The 17422-nt window shown below is 30.7% G+C and overlaps 15 non-coding genes across 15 annotated transcripts; all 15 read left to right on the top strand.

Annotated features, from left to right (window-relative positions):
• The first annotated feature begins 967 nt into the window (after nucleotides 1–967).
• On the top strand, nucleotides 968–1041 carry TRNAT-AGU (transfer RNA threonine (anticodon AGU)). Its single transcript has one exon. It is a non-coding gene; the product is annotated as a tRNA-Thr (tRNA).
• An 854-nt stretch (nucleotides 1042–1895) lies between these two features.
• TRNAT-CGU (transfer RNA threonine (anticodon CGU)) lies at nucleotides 1896–1969 on the top strand. Its single transcript has one exon. It is a non-coding gene; the product is annotated as a tRNA-Thr (tRNA).
• A 1184-nt stretch (nucleotides 1970–3153) lies between these two features.
• TRNAT-AGU (transfer RNA threonine (anticodon AGU)) lies at nucleotides 3154–3227 on the top strand. Its single transcript has one exon. It is a non-coding gene; the product is annotated as a tRNA-Thr (tRNA).
• Nucleotides 3228–3442: 215 nt separating this feature from the next.
• On the top strand, nucleotides 3443–3516 carry TRNAT-AGU (transfer RNA threonine (anticodon AGU)). Its single transcript has one exon. It is a non-coding gene; the product is annotated as a tRNA-Thr (tRNA).
• Nucleotides 3517–4368: 852 nt separating this feature from the next.
• TRNAT-CGU (transfer RNA threonine (anticodon CGU)) lies at nucleotides 4369–4442 on the top strand. Its single transcript has one exon. It is a non-coding gene; the product is annotated as a tRNA-Thr (tRNA).
• Nucleotides 4443–5626: 1184 nt separating this feature from the next.
• Nucleotides 5627–5700, top strand: TRNAT-AGU (transfer RNA threonine (anticodon AGU)). Its single transcript has one exon. It is a non-coding gene; the product is annotated as a tRNA-Thr (tRNA).
• A 2112-nt stretch (nucleotides 5701–7812) lies between these two features.
• TRNAT-AGU (transfer RNA threonine (anticodon AGU)) lies at nucleotides 7813–7886 on the top strand. Its single transcript has one exon. It is a non-coding gene; the product is annotated as a tRNA-Thr (tRNA).
• An 853-nt stretch (nucleotides 7887–8739) lies between these two features.
• TRNAT-CGU (transfer RNA threonine (anticodon CGU)) lies at nucleotides 8740–8813 on the top strand. Its single transcript has one exon. It is a non-coding gene; the product is annotated as a tRNA-Thr (tRNA).
• Nucleotides 8814–9991: 1178 nt separating this feature from the next.
• Nucleotides 9992–10065, top strand: TRNAT-AGU (transfer RNA threonine (anticodon AGU)). The gene has a single exon. It is a non-coding gene; the product is annotated as a tRNA-Thr (tRNA).
• An 854-nt stretch (nucleotides 10066–10919) lies between these two features.
• TRNAT-CGU (transfer RNA threonine (anticodon CGU)) lies at nucleotides 10920–10993 on the top strand. The gene has a single exon. It is a non-coding gene; the product is annotated as a tRNA-Thr (tRNA).
• A 1184-nt stretch (nucleotides 10994–12177) lies between these two features.
• Nucleotides 12178–12251, top strand: TRNAT-AGU (transfer RNA threonine (anticodon AGU)). The gene has a single exon. It is a non-coding gene; the product is annotated as a tRNA-Thr (tRNA).
• Nucleotides 12252–12466: 215 nt separating this feature from the next.
• On the top strand, nucleotides 12467–12540 carry TRNAT-AGU (transfer RNA threonine (anticodon AGU)). The gene has a single exon. It is a non-coding gene; the product is annotated as a tRNA-Thr (tRNA).
• Nucleotides 12541–13392: 852 nt separating this feature from the next.
• On the top strand, nucleotides 13393–13466 carry TRNAT-CGU (transfer RNA threonine (anticodon CGU)). The gene has a single exon. It is a non-coding gene; the product is annotated as a tRNA-Thr (tRNA).
• Nucleotides 13467–14650: 1184 nt separating this feature from the next.
• Nucleotides 14651–14724, top strand: TRNAT-AGU (transfer RNA threonine (anticodon AGU)). The gene has a single exon. It is a non-coding gene; the product is annotated as a tRNA-Thr (tRNA).
• Nucleotides 14725–16836: 2112 nt separating this feature from the next.
• On the top strand, nucleotides 16837–16910 carry TRNAT-AGU (transfer RNA threonine (anticodon AGU)). Its single transcript has one exon. It is a non-coding gene; the product is annotated as a tRNA-Thr (tRNA).
• Nucleotides 16911–17422: the final 512 nt, after the last annotated feature.

Below are 17422 nucleotides of genomic sequence, written 5' to 3' on the forward strand. Positions count from 1 at the left end.
GAGAATACTTTGCATTCTGTTTAAACAACCTCCAGAATAATAATGGAGTTTAGTAAAAGGAGAAGTCCATAGGAAGTGTGAAAATATCTAAAGCAAAGTATGTTTACCAAGATAATTTGGGAAAGAGATATTTTAGTCCTAGAGGCTAGGAGAATTATTTAAAAATGAGTCAATATTTAGTTCCATAACATTTGCAAAATTCTGTTAGGAAAGTATTTCCAGAAAAAAAAGCTTCAAGTCTCTTGAACAAGCTTCAAGAAAAAAAGCTAACATTAGATCTATATTTAGAAGATATAGATCTTCATTTGAATTACAAGTTTATTTTTTCTGTTTGTGTATCATAAAAAAGCAAACATTAATCCATTGTAGGATGCTTTTAAAGAGAATGCTATAATAACTGCTACAAAAAAATAATATAAGAGAGTGACTTTGCCAAACCATTTTAAGAAAAACTGTCCTATAATTTTTAAATGAATGTAGAGAAGAAAACATATACTGTATTTTTTTTCTTTATTTTTACCTTTTAAAGAATCGATTAAGCATCGGCCTTTTTAAGGATCTCAAAAAATGTTACCATAAAACATACATGAGATATATAATTTTTCATTATATGACACTTTGGAGCAGGTGGTGCTGTGGCTTAGCTGGTTAACACGCCTGTCTAGTATACAGGAGATCCTGCAATCGAATCTTGGCAGTGACTTTTGTTTGGTTAATTTTCATCACCTTATTATGTAGTTTGTTGTTGATTCATGACAATATGAGATGTGAAAACTTTAGCAGTCTTCTTTCTGGCTTACTTGGTGGACAATGTTCTATGTTTCTAGATAAAGTCTACATCTGACAAAAACAAAATAATGCAATATTTCCTTTCTTGAATATAAGCTATATTTTAGCATTAAAATGATGCTAAGGTAAACATCAGATATTTCCATAAAATAGCATGTAAAAAAGTTTGTTTCCATGTGGTGCTGTGGCTTAGTTGGTTAAAGCGCCTGTCTAGTAAACAGGAGATCCTGAGTTCAAATCTCAGCAGTGCCTTTGTTTGATTCATTTTCATCTACTACGTATGTAGTTTGTTGTTGATTCATTACAATATGAGACGTGACAACTGTAGTAGCTTTCACCCAGGCTTACTTGATGAACAATGTACTACATTTCTAGAAAATGTCCATATCAGAAAAACACAAAATAATGCTATATTCCCTTTCTTGAGTATAAGCTATTTTTTTTTAAAATAAACTGATGCTAAGGTAAACATCAGAAATTTCCAGAAAATAGCATTTATTATGCTTGAGCAAGCTCCATGATTAATATCGTGTGCAGTCAAAGGAGAATCATGCAGGGAAGTTTATAAAATGTCAGTTACAAGTACATTTTCTTAGATAAATAGAGAGAGAGTAATTTTTATCATAACAGCTGGGAGAACAATTGAAAATTAAACAATATTTAGTTCCATAACATCCAAAATTGTGTTAACAAAGTGTTTCCAAAACTGCTTTGCTTTTCTTGAAAAAGCTTAAAGAGAAAATGCTAAAAATTGTTCTATCTTTTTAAGATACTTTTTAATTTTACTTCATGTTTTTACTATGTGAGCATCAGAAAATACTGGCACTAATTCTCATGTAGGATTCCTTTAAAGAGAAATCCATAATAACTGCTACAAAATAGTATACTAGAAAGTCACTTGGCAATACATTGTAAGAAATAAGGGCCTGTATTTCACAAAAGAATGGAGAGAATAAAAACATATTTATTTAGTCACTTATTCATTCAAAATTGCCAACCATTTTAAACTTTGATAAAATACATGTCTCAAAAAGCATTTCAAGTATTTTTACCAAAAATTATACTTTACATATATTTTTTTTAATATTAAACTGGGGCTTCTATATGGTGCTGTGGCTTAGTTGGTTAAAGTGCCTGTCTCGTAAACAGGAGATACTGAGTTCAAATCTCAGCAGTACCTTTTATTTGCTTGTCATATCTTAGCATGTAGTGTATTGTTGATGCTCAAGAAATAAGACATGTGATTCCTTGAGCAACTTTCACCCCAGTTCACTTGGTCAGCAATACAGTTCATTTCTAGATGCAGTCCATATTAGAAGACAATAAAACATGTTCCTGTTTTGATATAAGCCATACAGTTGAATTAGATGTATTCTGTTAGACATGAGAGTTTTCTAGAGAATACTTTGCATTCTGTTTAAACAACCTCCAGAATAATAATGGAGTTTAGTAAAAGGAGAAGTCCATAGGAAGTGTGAAAATATCTAAAGCAAAGTATTTTTACCAAGATAATTTGGGAAAGAGTAATTTTAGTCCTAGAGGCTAGGAGAATTATTTAAAAATGAATCAATATTTAGTTCCATAACATTTGCAAAATTCTGTTAGGAAAGTATTTCCAGAAAAAAAAGCTTCAAGTCTCTTGAACAAGCTTCAAGAAAAAAAGCTAACATTAGATCTATATTTAGAAGATAGAGATCTTCATTTGAATTACAAGTTTATTTTTTCTGTTTGTGTATCATAAAAAAGCAAACATTAATCCATTGTAGGATGCTTTTAAAGAGAATGCTATAATAACTGCTACAAAAAAATAATATAAGAGAGTGACTTTGCCAAACCATTTTAAGAAAAACAGTCCTATAATTTTTAAATGAATGTAGAGAAGAAAACATATACTGTATTTTTTTTCTTTATTTTTACCTTTTAAAGAATCGATTAAGCATCGGCCTTTTTAAGGATCTCAAAAAATGTTACCATAAAACATACATGAGATATATAATTTTTCATTATATGACACTTTGGAGCAGGTGGTGCTGTGGCTTAGCTGGTTAACACGCCTGTCTAGTATACAGGAGATCCTGCAATCGAATCTTGGCAGTGACTTTTGTTTGGTTAATTTTCATCACCTTATTATGTAGTTTGTTGTTGATTCATGATAATATGAGATGTGAAAACTTTAGCAGTCTTCTTTCTGGCTTACTTGGTGGACAATGTTCTATGTTTCTAGATAAAGTCTGCATCTGACAAACACAAAATAATGCAATATTTCCTTTCTTGAATATAAGCTATATTTTAGCATTAAAATGATGCTAAAGTAAACATCAGATATTTCCATAAAATAGCAAGTAAAAAAGCTTCTTTTCATGTGGTGTTGTGGCTTAGTTGGTTAAAGCGCCTGTCTAGTAAACAGGAGATCCTGAGTTCAAATCTCAGCAGTCCCTTTGTTTGATTCATTTTCATCTACTAAGTATGTAGTTTGTTGTTGATTCATTACAATATGAGACGTGACAACTGTAGTAGCTTTCACCCAGGCTTACTTGATGAACAATGTACTACATTTCTAGAAAATGTCCATATCAGAAAAACACAAAATAATGCTATATTCCCATTCTTGAGTATAAGCTATTTATATTTAAAATAAAGCTTCTTTCCATGTGGTGCTGTGGCTTAGTTGGTTAAAGTGCCTGTCTAGTAAACAGGAGATCCTGAGTTCAAATCTCAGCAGTGCCTTTGTTTGATTCATTTTCATCTACTAAGTATGTAGTTTGTTGTTGATTCATTACAATATGAGACGTGACAACTGTAGTAGCTTTCACCCAGGCTTACTTGATGAACAATGTACTACATTTCTAGAAAATGTCCATATCAGAAAAACACAAAATAATGCTATATTCCCTTTCTTGAGTATAAGCTATTTTTTTTTTAAATAAACTGATGCTAAGGTAAACATCAGAAATTTCCAGAAAATAGCATTTATTATGCTTGAGCAAGCTCCATGATTAATATCGTGTGCAGTCAAAGGAGAATCATGCAGGGAAGTTTATAAAATGTCAGTTACAAGTACATTTTCTAAGATAAATAGAGAGAGTCATTTTTATCATAACAGCTGGGAGAACAATTGAAAATTAAACAATATTTAGTTCCATAACATCCAAAATTGTGTTAACAAAGTGTTTCCAAAACTGCTTTGCTTTTCTTGAAAAAGCTTAAAGATAAAATGCTAAAAATTGTTCTATCTTTTTAAGATACTTTTTAATTTTACTTCATGTTTTTACTATGTGAGCATCAGAAAATACTGGCACTAATTCTCATGTAGGATTCCTTTAAAGAGAAATCCATAATAACTGCTACAAAATAGTATACTAGAAAGTCACTTGGCAATACATTGTAAGAAATAAGGGCATGTATTTCACAAAAGAAAGGAGAGAATAAAAGCATATTTATTTAGTCACTTATTCATTCAAAATTGCCAACCATTTTAAACTTTGATAAAATACATGTCTCAAAAAGCATTTCAAATATTTTTACCAAAAATTATACTTTACATATATTTTTTTTAATATTAAACAGGGGCTTCTATATGGTGCTGTGGCTTAGTTGGTTAAAGTGCCTGTCTCGTAAACAGGAGATCCTGAGTTCAAATCTCAGCAGTACCTTTTATTTGCTTGTCATATCTTAGCATGTAGTGTATTGTTGATGCTCAAGAAATAAGACATGTGATTCCTTGAGCAACTTTCACCCCAGTTCACTTGGTCAGCAATACAGTTCATTTCTAGATGCAGTCCATATTAGAAGACAATAAAACATGTTCCTGTTTTGATATAAGCCATACAGTGGAATTAAATGTATTCTGTTAGACATGAGAGTTTTCTAGAGAATACTTTGCATTCTGTTTAAACAACCTCCAGAATAATAATGGAGTTTAGTAAAAGGAGAAGTCCATAGGAAGTGTGAAAATATCTAAAGCAAAGTATGTTTACCAAGATAATTTGGGAAAGAGTAATTTTAGTCCTAGAGGCTAGGAGAATTATTTAAAAATGAATCAATATTTAGTTCCATAACATTTGCAAAATTCTGTTAGGAAAGTATTTCCAGAAAAAAAAGCTTCAAGTCTCTTGAACAAGCTTCAAGAAAAAAAGCTAACATTAGATCTATATTTAGAAGATAGAGATCTTCATTTGAATTACAAGTTTATTTTTTCTGTTTGTGTATCATAAAAAAGCAAACATTAATCCATTGTAGGATGCTTTTAAAGAGAATGCTATAATAACTGCTACAAAAAAATAATATAAGAGAGTGACTTTGCCAAACCATTTTAAGAAAAACAGTCCTATAATTTTTAAATGAATGTAGAGAAGAAAACATATACTGTATTTTTTTTCTTTATTTTTACCTTTTAAAGAATCGATTAAGCATCGGCCTTTTTAAGGATCTCAAAAAATGTTACCATAAAACATACATGAGATATATAATTTTTCATTATATGACACTTTGGAGCAGGTGGTGCTGTGGCTTAGCTGGTTAACACGCCTGTCTAGTATACAGGAGATCCTGCAATCGAATCTTGGCAGTGACTTTTGTTTGGTTAATTTTCATCACCTTATTATGTAGTTTGTTGTTGATTCATGATAATATGAGATGTGAAAACTTTAGCAGTCTTCTTTCTGGCTTACTTGGTGGACAATGTTTTATGTTTCTAGATAAAGTCTGCATCTGACAAACACAAAATAATGCAATATTTCCTTTCTTGAATATAAGCTATATTTTAGCATTAAAATGATGCTAAAGTAAACATCAGATATTTCCATAAAATAGCAAGTAAAAAAGCTTCTTTCCATGTGGTGCTGTGGCTTAGTTGGTTAAAGCGCCTGTCTAGTAAACAGGAGATCCTGAGTTCAAATCTCAGCAGTGCCTTTGTTTGATTCATTTTCATCTACTAAGTATGTTGTTTGTTGTTGATTTATTACAATATGAGACGTGACAACTGTAGTAGCTTTCACCCAGGCTTACTTGATGAACAATGTACTACATTTCTAGAAAAAGTCCATATCAGAATAACACAAAATAATGCTATATTCCCATTCTTGAGTAAAAGCTATTTTTTTTTAAATAAACTGATGCTAAGGTAAACATCAGAAATTTCCAGAAAATAGCATTTATTATGCTTGAGCAAGCTCCATGATTAATATTGTGTGCAGTCAAAGGAGAATCATGCAGGGAAGTTTATAAAATGTCAGTTACAAGTACATTTTCTAAGATAAATAGAGAGAGAGTAATTTTTATCATAACAGCTGGGAGAACAATTGAAAATTAAACAATATTTAGTTCCATAACATCCAAAATTGTGTTAACAAAGTGTTTCCAAAACTGCTTTGCTTTTCTTGAAAAAGCTTAAAGATAAAATGCTAAAAATTGTTCTATTTTTTTAAGATACTTTTTAATTTTACTTCATGTTTTTACTATGTGAGCATCAGAAAATACTGGCACTAATTCTCATGTAGGATTCCTTTAAAGAGAAATCCATAATAACTGCTACAAAATAGTATACTAGAAAGTCACTTGGCAATACATTGTAAGAAATAAGGGCCTGTATTTCACAAAAGAAAGGAGAGAATAAAAACATATTTATTTAGTCACTTATTCATTCAAAATTGCCAACCGTTTTAAACTTTGATAAAATACATGTCTCAAAAAGCATTTCAAATATTTTTACCAAAAATTTTACTTTACATATATTGTTTTTCAATATTAAACAGGGGCTTTTATATGGTGCTGTGGCCTAGTTGGTTAAAGTGCCTGTCTCGTAAACAGAAGATCCTGTGTTCAAATCTCAGCAGTACCTTTTATTTGCTTGTCATATCTTAGCATGTAGTGTATTGTTGATGCTCAAGAAATAAGACATGTGATTCCTTGAGCAACTTTCACCCCAGTTCACTTGGTCAGCAATACAGTTCATTTCTAGATGCAGTCCATATTAGAAGACAATAAAACATGTTCCTGTTTTGATATAAGCCATACAGTTGAATTAAATGTATGCTGTTAGACATGAGAGTTTTCTAGAGAATACTTTGCATTCTGTTTAAACAACCTCCAGAATAATAATGGAGTTTAGTAAAAGGAGAAGTCCATAGGAAGTGTGAAAATATCTAAAGCAAAGTATGTTTACCAAGATAATTTGGGAAAGAGTAATTTTAGTCCTAGAGGCTAGGAGAATTATTTAAAAATGAATCAATATTTAGTTCCATAACATTTGCAAAATTCTGTTAGGAAAGTATTTCCAGAAAAAAAAGCTTCAAGTCTCTTGAACAAGCTTCAAGAAAAAAAGCTAACATTAGATCTATATTTAGAAGATAGAGATCTTCATTTGAATTACAAGTTTATTTTTTCTGTTTGTGCATCATAAAAAAGCAAACATTAATCCATTGTAGGATGCTTTTAAAGAGAATGCTATAATAACTGCTACAAAAAATGAATATAAGAGAGTGACTTTGCCAAACCATTTTAAGAAAAACAGTCCTATAATTTTTAAATGAATGTAGAGAAGAAAACATATACTGTATTTTTTTTCTTTATTTTTACCTTTTAAAGAATCGATTAAGCATCGGCCTTTTTAAGGATCTCAAAAAATGTTACCATAAAACATACATGAGATATATAATTTTTCATTATATGACACTTTGGAGCAGGTGGTGCTGTGGCTTAGCTGGTTAACACGCCTGTCTAGTATACAGGAGATCTAGCAATCGAATCTTGGCAGTGACTTTTGTTTGGTTAATTTTCATCACCTTATTATGTAGTTTGTTGTTGATTCATGACAATATGAGATGTGAAAACTTTAGCAGTCTTCTTTCTGGCTTACTTGGTGGACAATGTTCTATGTTTCTAGATAAAGTCTACATCTGACAAACACAAAATAATGCAATATTTCCTTTCTTGAATATAAGCTATATTTTAGCATTAAAATGATGCTAAGGTAAACATCAGATATTTCCATAAAATAGCATGTAAAAACCATTCTTTCCATGTGGTGCTGTGGCTTAGTTGGTTAAAGCGCCTGTCTAGTAAACAGGAGATCCTGAGTTCAAATCTCAGCAGTGGCTTTGTTTGATTCATTTTCATCTACTAAGTATGTAGTTTGTTGTTGATTCATTACAATATGAGACGTGACAACTGTAGTAGCTTTCACCCAGGCTTACTTGATGAACAATGTACTACATTTCTAGAAAATGTCCATATCAGAAAAACACAAAATAATGCTATATTCCCTTTCTTGAGTATAAGCTATTTTTTTTTAAATAAACTGATGCTAAGGTAAACATCAGAAATTTCCAGAAAATAGCATTTATTATGCTTGAGCAAGCTCCATGATTAATATCGTGTGCAGTCAAAGGAGAATCATGCAGGGAAGTTTATAAAATGTCAGTTACAAGTACATTTTCTAAGATAAATAGAGAGAGAGTAATTTTTATCATAACAGCTGGGAGAACAATTGAAAATTAAACAATATTTAGTTCCATAACATCCAAAATTGTGTTAACAAAGTGTTTCCAAAACTGCTTTGCTTTTCTTGAAAAAGCTTAAAGATAAAATGCTAAAAATTGTTCTATCTTTTTAAGATACTTTTTAATTTTACTTCATGTTTTTACTATGTGAGCATCAGAAAATACTGGCACTAATTCTCATGTAGGATTCCTTTAAAGAGAAATCCATAATAACTGCTACAAAATAGTATACTAGAAAGTCACTTGGCAATACATTGTAAGAAATAAGGGCTTGTATTTCACAAAAGAAAAGAGAGAATAAAAGCATATTTATTTAGTCACTTATTCATTCAAAATTGCCAACCATTTTAAACTTTGATAAAATACATGTCTCAAAAAGCATTTCAAATATTTTTACCAAAAATTATACTTTACATATATTTTTTTTAATATTAAACAGGGGCTTCTATATGGTGCTGTGGCTTAGTTGGTTAAAGTGCCTGTCTCGTAAACAGGAGATCCTGAGTTCAAATCTCAGCAGTACCTTTTATTTGCTTGTCATATCTTAGCATGTAGTGTATTGTTGATGCTCAAGAAATAAGACATGTGATTCCATGAGCAACTTTCACCCCAGTTCACTTGGTCAGCAATACAGTTCATTTCTAGATGCAGTCCATATTAGAAGACAATAAAACATGTTCCTGTTTTGATATAAGCCATATAGTGGAATTAAATGTATGCTGTTAGACATGAGAGTTTTCTAGAGAATACTTTGCATTCTGTTTAAACAACCTCCAGAATAATAATGGAGTTTAGTAAAAGGAGAAGTCCATAGGAAGTGTGAAAATATCTAAAGCAAAGTATGTTTACCAAGATAATTTGGGAAAGAGTAATTTTAGTCCTAGAGGCTAGGAGAATTATTTAAAAATGAATCAATATTTAGTTCCATAACATTTGCAAAATTCTGTTAGGAAAGTATTTCCAGAAAAAAAAGCTTCAAGTCTCTTGAACAAGCTTCAAGAAAAAAAGCTAACATTAGATCTATATTTAGAAGATAGAGATCTTCATTTGAATTACAAGTTTATTTTTTCTGTTTGTGTATCATAAAAAAGCAAACATTAATCCATTGTAGGATGCTTTTAAAGAGAATGCTATAATAACTGCTACAAAAAAAAAAATAAGAGAGTGACTTTGCCAAACCATTTTAAGAAAAACAGTCCTATAATTTTTAAATGAATGTAGAGAAGAAAACATATACTGTATTTTTTTTCTTTATTTTTACCTTTTAAAGAATCGATTAAGCATCGGCCTTTTTAAGGATCTCAAAAAATGTTACCATAAAACATACATGAGATATATAATTTTTCATTATATGACACTTTGGAGCAGGTGGTGCTGTGGCTTAGCTGGTTAACACGCCTGTCTAGTATACAGGAGATCCTGCAATCGAATCTTGGCAGTGACTTTTGTTTGGTTTCATCACCTTATTATGTAGTTTGTTGTTGATTCATGACAATATGAGATGTGAAAACTTTAGCAGTCTTCTTTCTGGCTTACTTGGTGGACAATGTTCTATGTTTCTAGATAAAGTCTACATCTGACAAACACAAAATAATGCAATATTTCCTTTCTTGAATATAAGCTATATTTTAGCATTAAAATCATGCTATGGTAAACATCAGATATTTCCATAAAATAGCATGTAAAAAAGCTTCTTTCCATGTGGTGCTGTGGCTTAGTTGGTTAAAGTGCCTGTCTAGTAAACAGGAGATCCTGAGTTCAAATCTCAGCAGTGCCTTTGTTTGATTCATTTTCATCTACTAAGTATGTAGTTTGTTGTTGATTCATTACAATATGAGACGTGACAACTGTAGTAGCTTTCACCCAGGCTTACTTGATGAACAATGTACTACATTTCTAGAAAATGTCCATATCAGAAAAACACAAAATAATGCTATATTCCCTTTCTTGAGTATAAGCTATTTTTTTTTAAAATAAACTGATGCTAAGGTAAACATCAGAAATTTCCAGAAAATAGCATTTATTATGCTTGAGCAAGCTCCATGATTAATATCGTGTGCAGTCAAAGGAGAATCATGCAGGGAAGTTTATAAAATGTCAGTTACAAGTACATTTTCTTAGATAAATAGAGAGAGAGTAATTTTTATCATAACAGCTGGGAGAACAATTGAAAATTAAACAATATTTAGTTCCATAACATCCAAAATTGTGTTAACAAAGTGTTTCCAAAACTGCTTTGCTTTTCTTGAAAAAGCTTAAAGAGAAAATGCTAAAAATTGTTCTATCTTTTTAAGATACTTTTTAATTTTACTTCATGTTTTTACTATGTGAGCATCAGAAAATACTGGCACTAATTCTCATGTAGGATTCCTTTAAAGAGAAATCCATAATAACTGCTACAAAATAGTATACTAGAAAGTCACTTGGCAATACATTGTAAGAAATAAGGGCCTGTATTTCACAAAAGAATGGAGAGAATAAAAACATATTTATTTAGTCACTTATTCATTCAAAATTGCCAACCATTTTAAACTTTGATAAAATACATGTCTCAAAAAGCATTTCAAGTATTTTTACCAAAAATTATACTTTACATATATTTTTTTTAATATTAAACTGGGGCTTCTATATGGTGCTGTGGCTTAGTTGGTTAAAGTGCCTGTCTCGTAAACAGGAGATACTGAGTTCAAATCTCAGCAGTACCTTTTATTTGCTTGTCATATCTTAGCATGTAGTGTATTGTTGATGCTCAAGAAATAAGACATGTGATTCCTTGAGCAACTTTCACCCCAGTTCACTTGGTCAGCAATACAGTTCATTTCTAGATGCAGTCCATATTAGAAGACAATAAAACATGTTCCTGTTTTGATATAAGCCATACAGTTGAATTAGATGTATTCTGTTAGACATGAGAGTTTTCTAGAGAATACTTTGCATTCTGTTTAAACAACCTCCAGAATAATAATGGAGTTTAGTAAAAGGAGAAGTCCATAGGAAGTGTGAAAATATCTAAAGCAAAGTATTTTTACCAAGATAATTTGGGAAAGAGTAATTTTAGTCCTAGAGGCTAGGAGAATTATTTAAAAATGAATCAATATTTAGTTCCATAACATTTGCAAAATTCTGTTAGGAAAGTATTTCCAGAAAAAAAAGCTTCAAGTCTCTTGAACAAGCTTCAAGAAAAAAAGCTAACATTAGATCTATATTTAGAAGATAGAGATCTTCATTTGAATTACAAGTTTATTTTTTCTGTTTGTGTATCATAAAAAAGCAAACATTAATCCATTGTAGGATGCTTTTAAAGAGAATGCTATAATAACTGCTACAAAAAAATAATATAAGAGAGTGACTTTGCCAAACCATTTTAAGAAAAACAGTCCTATAATTTTTAAATGAATGTAGAGAAGAAAACATATACTGTATTTTTTTTCTTTATTTTTACCTTTTAAAGAATCGATTAAGCATCGGCCTTTTTAAGGATCTCAAAAAATGTTACCATAAAACATACATGAGATATATAATTTTTCATTATATGACACTTTGGAGCAGGTGGTGCTGTGGCTTAGCTGGTTAACACGCCTGTCTAGTATACAGGAGATCCTGCAATCGAATCTTGGCAGTGACTTTTGTTTGGTTAATTTTCATCACCTTATTATGTAGTTTGTTGTTGATTCATGATAATATGAGATGTGAAAACTTTAGCAGTCTTCTTTCTGGCTTACTTGGTGGACAATGTTCTATGTTTCTAGATAAAGTCTGCATCTGACAAACACAAAATAATGCAATATTTCCTTTCTTGAATATAAGCTATATTTTAGCATTAAAATGATGCTAAAGTAAACATCAGATATTTCCATAAAATAGCAAGTAAAAAAGCTTCTTTTCATGTGGTGTTGTGGCTTAGTTGGTTAAAGCGCCTGTCTAGTAAACAGGAGATCCTGAGTTCAAATCTCAGCAGTCCCTTTGTTTGATTCATTTTCATCTACTAAGTATGTAGTTTGTTGTTGATTCATTACAATATGAGACGTGACAACTGTAGTAGCTTTCACCCAGGCTTACTTGATGAACAATGTACTACATTTCTAGAAAATGTCCATATCAGAAAAACACAAAATAATGCTATATTCCCATTCTTGAGTATAAGCTATTTATATTTAAAATAAAGCTTCTTTCCATGTGGTGCTGTGGCTTAGTTGGTTAAAGTGCCTGTCTAGTAAACAGGAGATCCTGAGTTCAAATCTCAGCAGTGCCTTTGTTTGATTCATTTTCATCTACTAAGTATGTAGTTTGTTGTTGATTCATTACAATATGAGACGTGACAACTGTAGTAGCTTTCACCCAGGCTTACTTGATGAACAATGTACTACATTTCTAGAAAATGTCCATATCAGAAAAACACAAAATAATGCTATATTCCCTTTCTTGAGTATAAGCTATTTTTTTTTTAAATAAACTGATGCTAAGGTAAACATCAGAAATTTCCAGAAAATAGCATTTATTATGCTTGAGCAAGCTCCATGATTAATATCGTGTGCAGTCAAAGGAGAATCATGCAGGGAAGTTTATAAAATGTCAGTTACAAGTACATTTTCTAAGATAAATAGAGAGAGTCATTTTTATCATAACAGCTGGGAGAACAATTGAAAATTAAACAATATTTAGTTCCATAACATCCAAAATTGTGTTAACAAAGTGTTTCCAAAACTGCTTTGCTTTTCTTGAAAAAGCTTAAAGATAAAATGCTAAAAATTGTTCTATCTTTTTAAGATACTTTTTAATTTTACTTCATGTTTTTACTATGTGAGCATCAGAAAATACTGGCACTAATTCTCATGTAGGATTCCTTTAAAGAGAAATCCATAATAACTGCTACAAAATAGTATACTAGAAAGTCACTTGGCAATACATTGTAAGAAATAAGGGCATGTATTTCACAAAAGAAAGGAGAGAATAAAAGCATATTTATTTAGTCACTTATTCATTCAAAATTGCCAACCATTTTAAACTTTGATAAAATACATGTCTCAAAAAGCATTTCAAATATTTTTACCAAAAATTATACTTTACATATATTTTTTTTAATATTAAACAGGGGCTTCTATATGGTGCTGTGGCTTAGTTGGTTAAAGTGCCTGTCTCGTAAACAGGAGATCCTGAGTTCAAATCTCAGCAGTACCTTTTATTTGCTTGTCATATCTTAGCATGTAGTGTATTGTTGATGCTCAAGAAATAAGACATGTGATTCCTTGAGCAACTTTCACCCCAGTTCACTTGGTCAGCAATACAGTTCATTTCTAGATGCAGTCCATATTAGAAGACAATAAAACATGTTCCTGTTTTGATATAAGCCATACAGTGGAATTAAATGTATTCTGTTAGACATGAGAGTTTTCTAGAGAATACTTTGCATTCTGTTTAAACAACCTCCAGAATAATAATGGAGTTTAGTAAAAGGAGAAGTCCATAGGAAGTGTGAAAATATCTAAAGCAAAGTATGTTTACCAAGATAATTTGGGAAAGAGTAATTTTAGTCCTAGAGGCTAGGAGAATTATTTAAAAATGAATCAATATTTAGTTCCATAACATTTGCAAAATTCTGTTAGGAAAGTATTTCCAGAAAAAAAAGCTTCAAGTCTCTTGAACAAGCTTCAAGAAAAAAAGCTAACATTAGATCTATATTTAGAAGATAGAGATCTTCATTTGAATTACAAGTTTATTTTTTCTGTTTGTGTATCATAAAAAAGCAAACATTAATCCATTGTAGGATGCTTTTAAAGAGAATGCTATAATAACTGCTACAAAAAAATAATATAAGAGAGTGACTTTGCCAAACCATTTTAAGAAAAACAGTCCTATAATTTTTAAATGAATGTAGAGAAGAAAACATATACTGTATTTTTTTTCTTTATTTTTACCTTTTAAAGAATCGATTAAGCATCGGCCTTTTTAAGGATCTCAAAAAATGTTACCATAAAACATACATGAGATATATAATTTTTCATTATATGACACTTTGGAGCAGGTGGTGCTGTGGCTTAGCTGGTTAACACGCCTGTCTAGTATACAGGAGATCCTGCAATCGAATCTTGGCAGTGACTTTTGTTTGGTTAATTTTCATCACCTTATTATGTAGTTTGTTGTTGATTCATGATAATATGAGATGTGAAAACTTTAGCAGTCTTCTTTCTGGCTTACTTGGTGGACAATGTTTTATGTTTCTAGATAAAGTCTGCATCTGACAAACACAAAATAATGCAATATTTCCTTTCTTGAATATAAGCTATATTTTAGCATTAAAATGATGCTAAAGTAAACATCAGATATTTCCATAAAATAGCAAGTAAAAAAGCTTCTTTCCATGTGGTGCTGTGGCTTAGTTGGTTAAAGCGCCTGTCTAGTAAACAGGAGATCCTGAGTTCAAATCTCAGCAGTGCCTTTGTTTGATTCATTTTCATCTACTAAGTATGTTGTTTGTTGTTGATTTATTACAATATGAGACGTGACAACTGTAGTAGCTTTCACCCAGGCTTACTTGATGAACAATGTACTACATTTCTAGAAAAAGTCCATATCAGAATAACACAAAATAATGCTATATTCCCATTCTTGAGTAAAAGCTATTTTTTTTTAAATAAACTGATGCTAAGGTAAACATCAGAAATTTCCAGAAAATAGCATTTATTATGCTTGAGCAAGCTCCATGATTAATATTGTGTGCAGTCAAAGGAGAATCATGCAGGGAAGTTTATAAAATGTCAGTTACAAGTACATTTTCTAAGATAAATAGAGAGAGAGTAATTTTTATCATAACAGCTGGGAGAACAATTGAAAATTAAACAATATTTAGTTCCATAACATCCAAAATTGTGTTAACAAAGTGTTTCCAAAACTGCTTTGCTTTTCTTGAAAAAGCTTAAAGATAAAATGCTAAAAATTGTTCTATTTTTTTAAGATACTTTTTAATTTTACTTCATGTTTTTACTATGTGAGCATCAGAAAATACTGGCACTAATTCTCATGTAGGATTCCTTTAAAGAGAAATCCATAATAACTGCTACAAAATAGTATACTAGAAAGTCACTTGGCAATACATTGTAAGAAATAAGGGCCTGTATTTCACAAAAGAAAGGAGAGAATAAAAACATATTTATTTAGTCACTTATTCATTCAAAATTGCCAACCGTTTTAAACTTTGATAAAATACATGTCTCAAAAAGCATTTCAAATATTTTTACCAAAAATTTTACTTTACATATATTGTTTTTCAATATTAAACAGGGGCTTTTATATGGTGCTGTGGCCTAGTTGGTTAAAGTGCCTGTCTCGTAAACAGAAGATCCTGTGTTCAAATCTCAGCAGTACCTTTTATTTGCTTGTCATATCTTAGCATGTAGTGTATTGTTGATGCTCAAGAAATAAGACATGTGATTCCTTGAGCAACTTTCACCCCAGTTCACTTGGTCAGCAATACAGTTCATTTCTAGATGCAGTCCATATTAGAAGACAATAAAACATGTTCCTGTTTTGATATAAGCCATACAGTTGAATTAAATGTATGCTGTTAGACATGAGAGTTTTCTAGAGAATACTTTGCATTCTGTTTAAACAACCTCCAGAATAATAATGGAGTTTAGTAAAAGGAGAAGTCCATAGGAAGTGTGAAAATATCTAAAGCAAAGTATGTTTACCAAGATAATTTGGGAAAGAGTAATTTTAGTCCTAGAGGCTAGGAGAATTATTTAAAAATGAATCAATATTTAGTTCCATAACATTTGCAAAATTCTGTTAGGAAAGTATTTCCAGAAAAAAAAGCTTCAAGTCTCTTGAACAAGCTTCAAGAAAAAAAGCTAACATTAGATCTATATTTAGAAGATAGAGATCTTCATTTGAATTACAAGTTTATTTTTTCTGTTTGTGCATCATAAAAAAGCAAACATTAATCCATTGTAGGATGCTTTTAAAGAGAATGCTATAATAACTGCTACAAAAAATGAATATAAGAGAGTGACTTTGCCAAACCATTTTAAGAAAAACAGTCCTATAATTTTTAAATGAATGTAGAGAAGAAAACATATACTGTATTTTTTTTCTTTATTTTTACCTTTTAAAGAATCGATTAAGCATCGGCCTTTTTAAGGATCTCAAAAAATGTTACCATAAAACATACATGAGATATATAATTTTTCATTATATGACACTTTGGAGCAGGTGGTGCTGTGGCTTAGCTGGTTAACACGCCTGTCTAGTATACAGGAGATCTAGCAATCGAATCTTGGCAGTGACTTTTGTTTGGTTAATTTTCATCACCTTATTATGTAGTTTGTTGTTGATTCATGACAATATGAGATGTGAAAACTTTAGCAGTCTTCTTTCTGGCTTACTTGGTGGACAATGTTCTATGTTTCTAGATAAAGTCTACATCTGACAAACACAAAATAATGCAATATTTCCTTTCTTGAATATAAGCTATATTTTAGCATTAAAATGATGCTAAGGTAAACATCAGATATTTCCATAAAATAGCATGTAAAAACCATTCTTTCCATGTGGTGCTGTGGCTTAGTTGGTTAAAGCGCCTGTCTAGTAAACAGGAGATCCTGAGTTCAAATCTCAGCAGTGGCTTTGTTTGATTCATTTTCATCTACTAAGTATGTAGTTTGTTGTTGATTCATTACAATATGAGACGTGACAACTGTAGTAGCTTTCACCCAGGCTTACTTGATGAACAATGTACTACATTTCTAGAAAATGTCCATATCAGAAAAACACAAAATAATGCTATATTCCCTTTCTTGAGTATAAGCTATTTTTTTTTAAATAAACTGATGCTAAGGTAAACATCAGAAATTTCCAGAAAATAGCATTTATTATGCTTGAGCAAGCTCCATGATTAATATCGTGTGCAGTCAAAGGAGAATCATGCAGGGAAGTTTATAAAATGTCAGTTACAAGTACATTTTCTAAGATAAATAGAGAGAGAGTAATTTTTATCATAACAGCTGGGAGAACAATTGAAAATTAAACAATATTTAGTTCCATAACATCCAAAATTGTGTTAACAAAGTGTTTCCAAAACTGCTTTGCTTTTCTTGAAAAAGCTTAAAGATAAAATGCTAAAAATTGTTCTATCTTTT

Source organism: Taudactylus pleione, unplaced genomic scaffold (assembly GCF_031769625.1).
Source record: "Taudactylus pleione unplaced genomic scaffold, aTauple2 ptg000100l, whole genome shotgun sequence".
NCBI classification, from domain to species: Eukaryota; Metazoa; Chordata; class Amphibia; order Anura; family Myobatrachidae; genus Taudactylus; species Taudactylus pleione.